Genomic DNA, 15,804 nt, shown 5'->3' on the forward strand with positions numbered 1-15,804 from the left:
ATAGTTATTGTCTCTGCCTCTTTAGTTCTTGAACCTGTGTCCTTATTATTTCTGTAATATCATAGTTTAACTTTCTTTGTTCTATATTTCCTGGGGTGTAATTCCCCAGGTGGCGTTGTCGGTCCCTCTTTAGTTATTTCCCCCTCCCCTCGTTAATATTGACTGTTCCACTGAGCCCCGCCACACATACAATTTGCTGTTTCAGGAGTCCAATGGATATTATCACTTGTAGTTTTGAATTTTAGCGTCGACAAGGTGTTGAGAAAGCCAGCACATGAGTCTACCCTCTCGATGTTATCCCTCACAAAGTCGTTAAATGATTTGACGCAGCGGATTTGAGTGGCGGATAGCTTGATGGATATCGTTATCAAGGGAATTATAATGCGAGCCTGAGGAAAGGTCTCTCTGGTCGTCCTAATTAGACGTCGTGTGTCCTTAATTATTGTGAGGGGAGTCTGTTGTCTCAGGCAGTTGTTTATGCCAATAGACAACAGAACTAGCTTCGTTTCGGGCCTGGGAGAGGTATGTTTCTGAAGGATAGCCGTTAAATGTCTTAGCGTGGCTCCTGGGAAACTATCAATTTGTATGTCGTCCATCTTTCTTTTCGGGATTCGGGCCAGGTTGGAGTCGCCCGTGAAAATTATGTCTTTTCTAATAGCCAGGGACCACATGGTGGCTTTGCGGTTTGTAGGGGGGTGTATGGAGGGCTGCTGGAAGGAACCACTAAGTCTGGGGGACGAGAAAAGGGAAGGAGAAGTCGTGGTTTGGCGACTCGGACCTTTCCCCACTGGGGTCAGAGTAACGACCGTAGGAGTGGTCAGAGGAGGAATGAGGGGGCAGGGGTGAATCTCCACAGAAACTGTGAGTACGTTAGACTTCTGCTTTTTCACTGTAATGGGGGGTGGTGTCGCCTGACCAAGAGGTGGAGTGGTCAGCGCCGGCGAGGAGGACGACGAACAGAGTCGTCTCCGGGCCGCGGCGCTTGCGAGGGAGAGACGGTTGAGTCTAGGGGCTGAGGAAGTGTGGGTGGGGACTGGGGGCTCAGGGTCCGGTGTGGGAGAACCAAGGCTCGTCTCCAGGACGCAAGAAGGGTTAGGGTTAGGGTTAGGGTTAGGGTTAGGTTAAGAGCATCTTACCACTTTTTAAATTCGGCGACCACCCATGGATAGGTCTAGGCCCAGCGGACTTGCTCAAAAAATATGGCGCCCCTGGCGGTTTTTTTGGGTACTGCAATTTCGATTTTAAAACTTCAAAGTGAAGCGTTTTTTTTTTACAGAGGGGCGTGGGAATTTGGGATAGTGCCAGTGGTAGCCCTTGGTCCCCTCTTCATCCCCAAGAAATTTGGCGCCCCTAGTGGCAACTTTTTTTAACATGGGAAAACAGCTATAATCGACCTTACGGGAGCTGAGGGAGGGGCGTGGGAACAAGGTTCCTATGGTTGGTAGGTATTTATGAGGCGGACCTTTGTACAAAATTTTGGCCACCTGGTGGCTTGTTTTGGTATAGAAAATCGCATTTGAAGTTTTTCACTAAACGCGGGAAAAAGGGGTGTTACCAATTTTTTTTTTTTACCAAAATTTGTGTGGAAGGTTTTCTCGGCTTCTCCGACATATGCACATGGAAGTGTAAGCATTAGAACATTCATAACTCTATTGCTGGATGTATTTGTAGTGTATGGAAGTATGTACATGGAGCCAGTGTTTCCCCCACGTTGGGGGTCTTATTGTCGGATAGATTAATAGTGTCAGAGTGTATGGAAGTATGCACATGGAAGTGTAAGCATTGGAACATTCATAACTCTATTGCTGGATGTATTGGTAGTGTTTGCGTGCATGGAAGTTTGCACATGGAGCCAGTGTTTCCCCCACATTGGGGGTCTTATTGTCGGATAGTTTAATAGTGTCAGAGTGTATGGAAGTATGCACATGGAAGTGTATGCATTAGAACATTCATAACTCTATTGCTGGATGTATTGGTAGTGTTTGCGTGCATGGAAGTATGCACATGGAGCCAGTGTTTCCCCCAGGTTGGGGGTCTTATTGTCGGAGAGTTTAATAGTGTTAGAGTGCATGGATGCTTGCACATGGAAGTGTATGCATTAGAACATTCATAACTCTATTGCTGGATGTATTTGTAGTGTATGGAAGTATGTACATGGAGCCAGTGTTTCCCCAACGTTGGGGGTCTTATTGTCGGATAGTTTAATAGTGTCAGAGTGTATGGAAGTATGCACATGGAAGTGTAAGCATTGGAACATTCATAACTCTATTGCTGGATGTATTGGTAGTGTATGGAAGTATGTACATGGAGCCAGTGTTTCCCCCACGTTGGGGGTCTTATTGTCGGATAGATTAATAGTGTCAGAGTGTATGGAAGTATGCACATGGAAGTGTAAGCATTAGAACATTCATAACTCTATTGCTGGATGTATTGGTAGTGTTTGCGTGCATGGAAGTATGCACATGGAGCCAGTGTTTCCCCCACGTTGGTGGTCTTATTGTCGGATAGATTAATAGTGTCAGAGTGTATGGAAGTATGCACATGGAAGTGTAAGCATTGGAACATTCATAACTCTATTGCTGGAAGTATTGGTAGTGTATGGAAGTGTGCACATGTAGCCAGTGTTTCCCCCACGTTGGGGGTCTTATTGTCGGATAGATTAATAGTGTCAGAGTGTATGGAAGTATGCACATGGAAGTGTAAGCATTAGAACATTCATAACTCTATTGCTGGATGTATTGGTAGTGTGCATGGAAGTTTGCACATGGAGCCAGTGTTTCCCCCACTTTGGGGGTCTTATTGTCGGATAGTTTAATAGTGTTAGAGTGTATGGAAGTATGCACATGGAAGTGTATGCATTAGAACATTCATAACTCTATTGCTGGATGTATTGGTAGTGTTTGCGTGCATGGAAGTATGCACATGGAGCCAGTGTTTCCCCCAGGTTGGGGGTCTTATTGTCGGATAGTTTAATAGTGTTAGAGTGCATGGATGCTTGCACATGGAAGTGTATGCATTAGAACATTCATAACTCTATTGCTGGATGTATTGGTAGTGTATGGATGTATGCACATGGAGCCAGTGTTTCCCCCACTTTGGGGGTCTTATTGTCGGATAGATTAATAGTGTTAGAGTGTATGGAAGTATGCACATGGAAGTGTAAGCATTGGAACATTCATAACTCTATTGCTGGATGGATTAATAGTGTGTGTGTGTGTGTGTGTGTGTGTGTGTGTGTGTGTGTGTGTGTGTGTGTGTGTGTGTGTGTGTGTGTGTGTGTGTGTGTGTGTGTGTGTGTGTGTGTGTGTGTGTGCCTTGCCCCGGTCCGGGAGGGCCATGTCCTCGGCAGGGGTGGTCCGGTTGATGTCTGGGGTGGTAGGGGATCTGTTGTGGCTCGGCTCCCGTCACCCAAAGCATTGTGCTTTTTGCTGGGTGGGCCCTGGACCTGTCACTGTAAACCCGACAGAAAGAAGAGAAAAGGCTGAAACAATCACCAGAAAACGAAATAAATGAAATAAAGGGATAAAACAATCTCCAGGAAACGAAATAAATGAAAGAAAAGGGTAAAACAATCATCAGAAAACGAATTAAATTGAAGAAATGACATAGAATAGGCTAAAAACGAAAATGAAAAATAACCGAAAACAAGGAAAATAGCAGTCCGCTCACTGTAAAAATCAAAACGCGAAATCCCTGGGATAGTATTTTTCCTCTGAGCTCCAGAGGAGGCTAACTTTGTGAGTACGAGTCCGAGATGAGTCCCCATCTCGGACTGAGTGTTGCGGCGAGTCGGTGTTGTGCGTTTACTACCCCATGGGTTGTGTTTACTACCCCATGGGTAAAGTAAACAAGAAATTTAGCAGTCCGCTCACTGTAAATCTCCTTGTCTCATGAGGTACCATTTTGAGCCCCCTTGTTGAAGGACAGTATACGCACTGGGAATAATAAAGTTAGAGAACCAGGATAAACAGAGCAGCGGTACAACGTCGCGTCAGAGGCCGAAATGGGTCCCCATCTCGGACTGAGTGGTGCGGTTGATGGCAAACGGTCTGGAAGTCTTGGGTAGGCTCCAGAGCAGCGGTACAACGTCGCGTAAGAGCCGAAACGGGTCCCCATCTCGGACTGAGTGGTGCGGTTGGTGGCCAACGGTCTGGAAGTCTACCATGGGCTCCAGAGCAGCGGTACAACGTCGCGTAAGAGCCGAAACGGGTCCCCATCTCGGACTGAGTGGTGCGGTTGGTGGCCAACGGTCTGGAAGTCTACCATGGGCTCCAGAGCAGCGGTACAACGTCGCGTAAGAGCCGAAACGGGTCCCCATCTCGGACTGAGTGGTGCGGTTGGTGGCCAACGGTCTGGAAGTCTTCCATGGGCTCCAGAGCAGCGGTACAACGTCGCGTAAGAGCCGAAACGGGTCCCCATCTCGGCCTGAGTGGTGCGGTTGGTGGCCAACGGTCTGGAAGTCTTGGGTAGGCTCCAGAGCAGCGGTACAACGTCGCGTAAGAGCCGAAACGGGTCCCGATCTCGGACTGAGTGGTGCGGTTGATGGCAAACGGTCTGGAAGTCTTGGGTAGGCTCCAGAGCAGCGGTACAACGTCGCGTCAGAGCCGAAACGGGTCCCGATCTCGGACTGAGTGGTGCGGTTGATGGCAAACGGTCTGGAAGTCTTGGGTAGGCTCCAGAGCAGCGGTACAACGTCGCGTCAGAGCCGAAACGGGTCCCCATCTCGGACTGAGTGGTGCGGTTGGTGGCCAACGGTCTGGAAGTCTTCCATGGGCTCCAGAGCAGCGGTACAACGTCGCGTAAGAGCCGAAACGGGTCCCAATCTCGGACTGAGTGGTGCGGTTGATGGCAAACGGTCTGGAAGTCTTGGGTAGGCTCCAGAGCAGCGGTACAACGTCGCGTCAGAGTCCGAAACGGGTCCCAATCTCGGACTGAATAGTGTAGTGTGTTGCCTTATGTCTGGAGGTCGCCCTGATGCTCCAGAGGAGGCTAACTTTGTGAGTTTGAGTCCGAGGTGAGTCCCCATCTCGGACTGAATAGTGTAGTGTGTTGCCTTATTTCTGGAGGTCGCCCTGATGCTCCAGAGGAGGCTAACTTTGTGAGTTTGAGTCCGAGGTGAGCCCCCATCTCGGACTGAATAGTGTAGTGTGTTGCCTCATGTCTGGAGGTCGCCCTGATGCTCCAGAGGAGGCTAACTTTGTGAGTTTGAGTCCGAGATGAGTCCCCATCTCGGACTGAATAGTGTAGTGTGTTGCCTTATGTCTGGAGGTCGCCCTGATGCTCCAGAGGAGGCTAACTTTGTGAGTTTGAGTCCGAGATGAGTCCCCATCTCGGACTGAATAGTGTAGTGTGTTGCCTTATTTCTGGAGGTCGCCCTGATGCTCCAGAGGAGGCTAACTTTGTGAGTTTGAGTCCGAGGTGAGCCCCCATCTCGGACTGAATAGTGTAGTGTGTTGCCTTATGTCTGGAGGTCATTCTGATGCTCCAGAGGAGGCTAACTTTGTGAGATTGAGTCCGAGATGAGCCCCCATCTCGGACTGAATAGTGTAGTGTGTTGCCTTATTTCTGGAGATCATTCTGATGCTCCAGAGGAGGCTAACTTTGTGAGTTTGAGTCCGAGATGAGTCCCCATCTCGGACTGAATAGTGTAGTGTGTTGCCTTATGTCTGGAGGTCATTCTGATGCTCCAGAGGAGGCTAACTTTGTGAGATTGAGTCCGAGATGAGTCCCCATCTCGGACTGAGTATTGAGGCGAGTCGGTGTTGTGCCTGTGCGCACCTGGATGAATAAAAAAAATAGCGTTTTTTTTCAGAGTCTTTTTGCCGTACTACCCCAGGGGTCGAGTTTACTACCCCATGGGTCAGGTTTTACTACCCCATGGGTCGAGTTTACTACCCCATGGGTCGAGTTTTTTCGCTTTTCCTCCCAGGGGTAAAGTAAATAAGAAATTTAGCAGTCCGCTCACTGTAAATCTCCTTGTCTCATGTGATACCGTTTGGAGCCCCCTCTTTGAAGGACATACCCCCATCCTAGTATGGGTCGGAGTAAGTAGGCGCACAGTAAAAAGGTTACTGGAGGTGCCCCGTACCTGAGAGTGCACATGTCCCTCGTGGCATCGCTCTTGGACTGTAGCTTTCGACGGAAATGGAATAAGCGGTTCACCTCAGTGAGGGCCCCATTGCGGCTTTAGTTCCACATGAAGGGTGCCTCACAATGTGTTCCCAAAACCAGTGCTTCCACCTTGGTGGTTGTGCTACCCTGAGTGCCCGAGTAGCCCCGTCTTGTCCTTGGTGTCATAGGTGTCCTACGAGGGTGGGCAGTGGTTCTGGAGAGGTCGGCCTGTGTCAGGGTCTGGCTTGAAATCTATCGATATCTCCTGACGGCCGCTGTCCGCCTGTACGATAATTACTCAAACCCCGGTACCCCGGGCGCTGTGAGGATACCACGGCAGCGCCCACTCTGAGTGTCGTGAGCTGAGTCTGAGTGGTGGTAGCGGTATAAGTCTGAGTTAACTATCTCAGGCTGCAACCACAGACGGCGGGCCCGCCTCGCACGGCGCACTGGCAGCTGCACAGACCCCGTCTAGTAACGGGGCCGTGGATGTCAGTCGTTATGTGCGGTCCGACATCCTCCGTGGAGGTTTGTCCATGGCCATCCTGGTTGATCCTGCCAGTAGCATATGCTTGTCTCAAAGTTTAAGCCATGCATGTATGAGTCCACACGGCTGGAAAAGTGAAACTGCGAATGGCTCATTAAATCAGTTATGGTTCCTTTGATCGCTCACCCGTATATGGGCAGAGCACCCGGGATTGGTCTTTGCTATGTATTAAGCGGAGTTTGTTTGAACAGTTTAGAAATGAACTGTCGATCCCGGAGGGAAGCCGCTGGCGCGAAACCTAAAGGAATTGACGGAAGCTCCACGGGGGCGCAAAAATTTTATGATCTCTGCCCAGTGCTCTGAATGTCAAAGTGAAGAAATTCAATTGAGTACGGGTTAAAGGCAGGCGTACCGGTGGATCTTGGGGAACGGAGATGAAGAGAAGAAGACAAGCGGCTTCTATGAAACGAATGGATGAACTAGTTTCGTCCTACATTAGATCCACCCCAGTACGAGTCTCAGCTGAAGTTCCGAACCCTATATCTAATTTTCGAAGGGTAAGAACAGCGTTTAGGCGTACCTAGGAGCAGTGGAACCCAACGCGCGTGCGTTGGGCCAGGGTGCCAGACCCTCTGCTCTAGTTCAAGTTCATCTTCAGACTGATAACGCCAAACGTCAGCCCAGCTTTGAATTGCGAAACCGAGGATTACTCTCACAACTTTGACACGACATAAAGTGCTGCTATGGAGAGCCCCCGGTCTAGCAAGGACAAAAGGTTGGTGAGACAAAAAGACATGAAGGAAAGATGGGCTAGGAAGTGGGCACTCCCCGGCAGGTCCCCGAACCTGGCCGGTTCACCCACGACTCAGAGCCCACGCCCCTTGCGGAAGAGATCCATGAAGCGACGCCACCTGGATTTTTCCCCTACCCTGGGGAGGACCGGTGCCGCCGTGCTCATGCGCAGTCCCCTCTCCGATGAAACGCGGAGGCCTGGCCGTTCGCCAGCCCGCCGTACGGCAACTGTGCCGCGCGTCAGTCCTAACGCGCTTCGGAAGAGGGTGGCTGGGCCACGACGAGGTGTGAAGCGTCGAGCCGGGTCCCTCGAAAGGGTCCCCCGTCACTCGCCGGCGATCACAACGTTAAGGGCCCCCGAACTGGATGCGAGATGGTCAGTCTCTGGTGCGCCACTGTCTGGTGGTCGCGAAGGGATGAACCCTCGGTTCAGACACCTGCCCCGTTTAAGAACGGGTGCAGAGGCCGAAACTAACGCTGGTTTCGAGGGCGTACAGGGTGAAGGATCTGCGCTGAGCAGTCGTAGAAGGCTCTTCCCCCCAAGGAAGAGTCTTACCTTGTACTCATTCTCCAAAGGTGACACGGGCCCACTTTCCTCCAGAACCTCCGTGGAGATCTCTTTCCCGTACTTGGCGCAGCAGTGCGAGCTCTGCGTGACTCAGTTGGACACCGCTGCTGCTTGTTGCATGCACCTAAGACGGGTGCACGGTCTGGTGCGCTCAACTCTGTTGTGTTCGAGATGCGGTATCTCGAAAAGGCGGAGACACCAGATTGAGTGCCATGCAGCCGTATGCATGAACGCAACAAGAGCTTCGGTCCAGGGGGTGAAATGTACCCTCTGTAGCAGGAGTTTTAAGTCCGGTAGGGGGGTCTCTATACATATGAGGTCAGCGCATACAGAGGAGTATGTGGCACAGCAGAGGGACAAGGATGGAGGAAGAAGGGCCCAAGGGAGGAGGTATGGTGCGTGGTCTGTCGAGGAGACTCGTCTTCTCCGGGCGCACATCGAGGAATGGGGAATGAGGGAAGGTTTTATCGACTCTGCATGTGCCGGATCGCACAAGGCGTCAGATACAATATAAGGTGCGTCAGCTTGAGAAGCTGGCGCAAGCCCCTGTGACGCCGGATAGTACAGCCCTAATTGATCAAGAATTACAGGATTTGACGATTGAAAGCCCACAGGTTCCCTCGTACACGCTGAGTGTCTTGCGAAGAAAAATCCTTTTAGCGCTGGCCAAGGATACTAGCTCTGGTAGCGGTGGATGGGCTAGTATTCCTACTGAGAGCGAAACCCTCGACGCTCTGGTAGAACTCGCGACTGTGGTAAGGCGCTCGTGTGCGCTCAGGGGGTCGAAGTTGGAGAAACAACGTGGGATGAGGAAGCGACGCACGAATCGCAGGGCGGCCGTCGCGCCAGCTCTCAATCATCTCCAGCTACAGATACTCTTTCGGAAGAATCAGTCCAAGGCAGCCCGAATGGTTCTTGACGGCATACAAGGCGGAGTATGCTCCATTAGGGCTAGGACGGTTACGGAGTATTTTAAGGGCAAATGGGAATCTGAAGACTGTTATCTGGGTCTCGGTCGGTTCGGCTCATTCGCTCCGTGCAAAAATAGGCTTCTCTCCCGCCCCATCACACCTGCACTTGTCTTGAAGACAAGAAAGCGCATCAAGATGCTGTCAGCCGCCGGGCCTGATGGTGTAACCAAGAATGCTTTGATGATGTGGGACCCGAAGGGAGTGAAGCTGGCGAAAATGTTCAACGGGTTCTTGATGAGAAGTGCAATCCCTGCCTCTCTCAAGCTGAGCCGAACTGCCTTGTTGCCCAAGTCTAAAGACCCCACGGAGAGAGAGTCTGTCGCGAACTGGCGGCCCATTACCATCGGGTCGATGGTCCTCAGATTGTTTTCTTCGATTCTCCACAAGCGGTTGGCTGTAGCCTGCCCTACCCATATGCGGCAGAAGGGGTTCGTACGAACCCCCGGTTGTTCTGAAAACCTCATACTAGTTGAGGGAGCGCTCAACACGAGCAAGCGGGAGAGGAAACCGTTGGCGATGGTCTTCATCGATCTAGCTAAGGCCTTTGACTCGGTCTCACACAAGCATATAACGAGAGTGCTGTCGGATCGGTGCGTGGACCAGGCGTTCATTGACCTGATAATGAATTGCTACGATGGTTGCAGCACAAGGGTGGAGACCGTTCAGGGCCCCTCGGCGAAGATTGACATGAAGATCGGAGTCAAGCAGGGAGACCCTCTCTCGCCCCTCCTTTTCAATCTGGCGATTGACCCGTTGCTGGGTAAACTGGAGAGCTTTGGAGAGGGCTATGGAAGCGCCGGGAACAGCATGACTGTCCTGGCGTATGCGGACGATCTGGTGTTGTTGAGTGATTCTTGGGACGGCATGTACAAGAACATTGGCATACTGGAGTCGTTCTGCGGCCTCTCCGGGTTGAAGGTGAACTCGGCAAAATGTCACGGGTTTTTCATTGATGGTGGAAGAAGAACCGCCGGGAAGATCAACAACTGCCCACCTTGGAAACTAGGTGGGGCGGAGATACATATGGCGGGTCCGGGGGAATACGTGAGATACCTCGGCGTGGACATTAACCCCTGGAAGGGGGTCCGTAAGCCCGACACGGTCGGTGAGCTCGAAGCCCTCGGATCCCGGATCGCTGGAGCCCCGTTGAAGCCGTCTCAGAAATTTGAATTGTTGCGATCCTTCGCCATCCCCAGACTCATGTATGGTGCGACCCATTCTTCAGTTACCCAGTCCGTGCTTCTCAAGACGGATATGGTGATCAGGCGTCTGGTCAAAGAATGGTTGCGTCTGAGTCCCTCTACCGCGAATGGTCTACTGTATTCACGAAACGCGGATGGAGGGCTGGGGGTCCCTTGCTTGAGCAGGACGGTGCCGTTGAGTATATCCAGAAGGATATTCGGGCTGTACCACTCAAGCGATGGTGCTACTTCGGTAATGGCGAGAGGGGTGATTACCCCTAAAGAGTTCAGCAAGAGATGGTTAAACGGTGGCGGTAGTAAAGATGGACTACCGCAGGCTTTGGTGGACCTTCTCGACCCTGAGTGTGACTTGTTCCCGGCTCCTGGCGGCTGGAGGGATGCGGAGTTTGCGAGGTGGGCCGCGATGGTGCCACAAGGTTTCGGAATTGGTCTCTTTAAGAAGGACAAGCTGAGCAACAGCTGGCTTGTGGGGCATGGACGGACTCAGTGGAAGGAATCACACTTTATACGCGCCCTACAGATGAGGGCGAGTGTGCTCCCGACACTGGAGTTCCGTCACAGAGGTGCTGGACTCGGATTCGCCCCACCGTGCAGAGCGTGCGGTGTGGGGCCGGAAACGGGTTCACACATCTTGGGAGGGTGTGTTGAAACAAAGCTAAATCGGATGGCTCGGCATAATCGCATCTGCAACCTCCTCGCCGCGGTCGGGAGGGGGAAGCAGTGGGTGGTTGTGCAGGAGAGAAGGCTCACGTCCCTGTCAGGGAAGTGGGGGGTCCCAGATCTGATTTTTCGGCGTGGAAACACACTCATGGTAGTCGACGTGACGGTCCGATTTGAAGGCACGATGGACTGGTTGGTTCAGGCGAGGATCGAGAAGGAGAGCAAATACTCTCCTTTTCTCCCTGCCCTGGCGTTGGAGTTTCCGTTGGTCACGAGTCTCACCACCCACGGCTTTGTCATGGGTGTGAGGGGCAAGTGGCTGGCGAGTAACTGCCGAATCATGGAAGCCTTGGGCATGAGCAAAAAGGGCACCGTCCGATTTGCGAAGACCTGTTCGAGGACCACGATACTGAAGTCGGTTGACGTCTTTCAGGCGTTCAACAAGCAAGTGAGGGGGAAGGTCATTCCGACCGACCTCTAGCCTTGAGGAGGAATAAAACAGAAAGAGGGGTATGGTGACCTGACCTACCTCTAGACAAACATAAACAACCAAGGAGTTGTAAAGATCTGCGAAGGACTCCGGTCCTCTGGGGATATGCAATTAAAACAGAGAAGGAGAGGTAGGGTTAACAAACCGACCTCTAGACCACCAGAACAACCGACGGTGTTGAATAGACCTTCGGAGGACTACGGTCCTCTGGGGGTGCGTCAGAGAACCCGCGGGGACAGCGTTAAGCCCATCCGGGCTGGTACGCTGTCTCCAACTGCAGGAGAACGGGGGACGGTTTATTACGAGACCGTTGCCTCGAGGGAAAGACCGGCAGGTCGGCACATCAGATGATGTGAGTGAGTGCCCCCCTGGGCCTCATGGGAACATAACTTAACCCTATCCCAGTGATCTGGACCTATTAAAGGGGTTGAACGATGTCTATTCGTCCTTAAAGGTGGGATGAAGCTAGTCAGGTAATCGACTAAGCCGATTCACCGCGCTTATATATGGAATTCTGAAATATCTTATTTCGATTTAGTCTTTAGGAAGAGCGGATCATTAAAGCCAGTTAGCTAACCTGACTCGGCTGATCTGTCACGACCCGTGAAGCACCATGTATGGGCTACGAAGCGGGCACCGCTCATCATGGGGGCGATTGAGAGAGGCTCTCGTCGCCCTGAGGTGAGAGGCATGTGGCCCATGTATTTGGGACGCCGCCCTGCCTTCGGGACAGCTCTGGTGGTGCTCTCTTGGTGAGGACGCTCGTGAGACGTACTAAGGGGACATGGAATAGTAGCTCGGCAATTCTTGCGATCGTAGTCAAATTGAAGGTCTGTACCCCAAGTGACAATTCACAACCGGTTATTGTTGATACCGGCGTGGTGCGCGGTGCCTAGGCCAGCAATGTAACCTAATAAGACCCAAAGGGATAATGGGTCTGGAAATCCTCCGGGCTGGATGTGGCGGTGACCGTAACATCTCAAAAACGAAAGGGTTGAGATGGCGGCCGAAATGTCATTACGGTTCTCGTAAGAATGGAAGTACCCTGCCATCCGATGAGCCGCGCACCACGGGGTTGAGTCTGGCTTACTAGCAGTCTCACCCCGCTGCTTACGAAGGCAGAGGCACGAATCAGATCGTGCAATGCCCAGAATTAAGTAGTGGTTATACCCTCTCAAAGTAGCCAAATGCCTCGTCATCTAATTAGTGACGCGCATGAATGGATGAACGAGATTCCCACTGTCCCTACCTACTATCCAGCGAAACCACAGCCAAGGGAACGGGCTTGGCAGAATCAGCGGGGAAAGGAGATGGATCCCGAAATGCCCGCTGAGAGGGGGAACCCGCTGTTGGAAGCACTAGAAACTCCTCCGGCTATACCATTGTTTGAAAGCCCACCCGACCAATCAGCACATTCCAAGAAACGTCAGATTAATTCTTCATCATCAGGTGAGCCATCTCTCCTGACGATTCCCACGTATCCCGGAACAAAATGGTCATCGTCCCCTGAAAAAAAACCCTCCTTTCTCGAAGACGAGCAGGTGGAGGCCTTTACTGCTGTCACGCACATCAGGGAAACCCACAATCCGGAGCCTCTAGCTAGACCCAAACGACCAAAAAAGATCAGGAAAGACCAAATATAGTTTTTGCCCCACCCCCCCCCACTCACTATCCTGATGCCTGTCCTCTCCATCTCATCCCTGAACACTAGAGGCCTTAATGACCCTGTGAAGTGCCTGACGGCTTTCACCTTTTTAAATAGTGAAAAACATGACATCTTTCTACTCCAAGAATGTAATATACCATACAGAGACGATTACAAGACATTTGAACAAAGATGGACTTTTGGCCAATCTGTATGGTCAGGGGACAACAAGAACAGAGCGTCAGGGGTTGTGGTTTTATTCAAAGGTAAAGATTTCTGCATACAAAGGGTCAAACGAGTGATTGGTGGAAGACTGCTTTGCATTGACGTTGAATGGCACCAGCTAAAATTTAGAATAATCAATGTTTACTGTCCACCTGATCTAAATGAACGCCTAGAGGTTCTTAAAGAAATACAGCCGCTTCTTGTGTGTGGAAGCGATGTGATCCTGGGCGGGGACTTCAATTGTCTTATGGACAAAAAGGACAGAATGACCGTTGCTACGGTCAGGCTTGACTCAAGTTCAGAAATGTTGAATAACCTCATCAAGGATTTTAAACTTAATGATACCTTTCGCTATAAGAACCCTAACACACCAGGCTATACATGGTCAAATGGCACCATTTGTTCACGTATTGATTTTCTGTTGACAACAAAGAACATTTTAGTTTCTGATGCAGCTGTTACCCCAGTTTTTTTCAGTGACCATTCAAAAATTGACTGCACAATAAGGTGCAATGTTAAGGCTCATACAAGCCAAAATCCCTGGAAATTAAATGTTTCATTACTCAAAGATCTAAAATTAGTAGAAAGACTAAAGGACAAGTTAAAAAGATGGATTTCACTACAGTTTTTATTCCAGTCAGTCGGTGAGTGGTGGGAAGACTTAAAAAGTCGGACCAAAAACTTTTTCACACGAGAAGGGAAAAGAATTGCAATGAAAAAGCGTTTCAAATACAAAAAACAACAGGCAAAGTTACAGCGTTTATATACGATGGCCCATTCAGGGTTTGATGTGGCAGTAGAGATTGCGAGGCTAAAGAAGGAGATGATGGCTGTTACTGCTGAGGATTCTAAAGGCCTTCTTATGCGTAGCAGGACTAAACACATGGAAGATAACGAAAAATGTTCCAGATACTTCTTTAGGAAATTAGCCAGACCCAGGAACACCATGTCATCCATTCTGAATGAGGATGGAATAGAAAAAACAGAAACTAAAGACATCCTTGCTTTAATACATACCTTTTATACTGAATTGTATAAAGAAGGGGTGACTGACATAAACGCCTTGGAAGACCTCTTGAGTTTCTTAAAGCCAAACGTCGGTATTGCCTCTGAACTCGAAAGTGACTTAACTGTAAATGAATTGACCAAAGCCATACAGAGCATGCAAGATAATAAGGCCCCAGGAGCTGATGGGTTACCCAAAGAATTTTATGTTACCTTTTGGGATATATTAAAAGACCCACTTTTAGAGATGTTTAATGAAAGTTTGCATAGTAATAATCTACCATTATCCTTAAGAACAGGTATCATCTCCTTGCTTTACAAAAAAGGAGACAAAAAAGACATTAAGAACTGGCGCCCACTTACCTTGCTTGGTGTAGACAGAAAGATCCTTGCAAAAGCCCTTTTTTTCCGCCTGCAACAAGTGTCTGGGCAGATTGTGGGGGAAGAGCAGACATGTGCAATACCTGGAAGATGCATGAGTGAAAGTCTTGCCTTAGTCAGAGATTCCTACCTCTACGCATATGACCGCAGACTGCCATTATGTATATCCGCCTTAGATTTGGAAAAAGCATTTGACAAGGTTAGCCATACCTTCCTCAGGAAAGTCCTGGTTAAACTTGGTTTTGGGCCTCAGCTTAGAGCTTGGATTGACTTGCTGTTTACTGACTGCTTAAGCAAGGTTGTTATCAATGGTCACTCCACTGACACCTTTGAAGTTTGCTCAGGAGTAAGACAGGGATGCCCATTGTCTGTTATGTTGTTTATATTTGCCATGGAGCCCTTGGCTCGGGCTATAAAGGAAGACCCTTCTATTCATGGTCTCCAAGTCCCTGGAAGCGGGGGACAGGAAGCCAAGCTAGCCGTGTATATGGATGATCTAACAATATTATGCACAGACAATAAGTCAATACTCAAAGTGCTATATTGGTGTGACCAATTCTCCGCCGCCTCTAGTGCCAAACTCAATAGGTCAAAAAGTGAAATCTTGTATCTTAATTGGCCTGAACCTAATTTTAACCACGGCCTGGTCCAAAGGGATGAGAGAATTAAGATTCTTGGACTAGAGATTGGGCAAAATATGGAAAATATTAATTGGGAGAAAAAACTACCAATGATTAAAGGTAAACTGCTCCAATGGGAACAAAGAAATCTCACCTTTACGGGGAAAGTACTGGTGATCAACTCAGAAATCGTTGCTTCTCTCACTTACCTTGCCGCAACAATTCCAGCCCCCAAGCATGTAATGACAGCCCTGAGAAGATGCATTTTTCAGTTTGTGTGGGGAGCGCAGCAAGAGAGAATTAGACGAGAGATAATGTATAGACCATTGCAGAAAGGGGGTCAAAATGTCCCTGATCTAGCAAAGAAAATGGAGGCTCTATTCCTGACGCCCATATTGCAGGCAGTACTAAACGAAAATAGGAGGAGCCTATGGCCAAATTTCGCCATGTTCTGGGTAGGCCATCAAGTCCTAAGGAAAGTGGGGTTAAGACCGTGCCTAAAAAGACCTCATGCAGAGAAGAGACCTCCGCTGTATGAAAGGGTGGTGACCTTTGTAAAGTCTGGAAAGTGGCGGGATGTTGGTCGGGTAGACCGAGCCTTTGTGGAGAGTTGTTTGAGCCCCGAACGGTCAAGACTGGTTACTGTT

General features: G+C 49.9%; 1 protein-coding gene across 1 annotated transcript in view; it reads right to left on the reverse strand.

Annotated features, from left to right (window-relative positions):
• Positions 1 to 15,804, reverse strand: part of LOC130378559 (uncharacterized) — a 112,977-nt gene that overhangs the window by 65,957 nt on the left and 31,216 nt on the right. The gene's annotated exons all lie outside the window — the stretch shown is intronic.

The sequence above is a fragment of the Gadus chalcogrammus genome, unplaced genomic scaffold (assembly GCF_026213295.1).
Source record: "Gadus chalcogrammus isolate NIFS_2021 unplaced genomic scaffold, NIFS_Gcha_1.0 GACHA088, whole genome shotgun sequence".
Lineage (NCBI taxonomy): Eukaryota > Metazoa > Chordata > Actinopteri > Gadiformes > Gadidae > Gadus > Gadus chalcogrammus.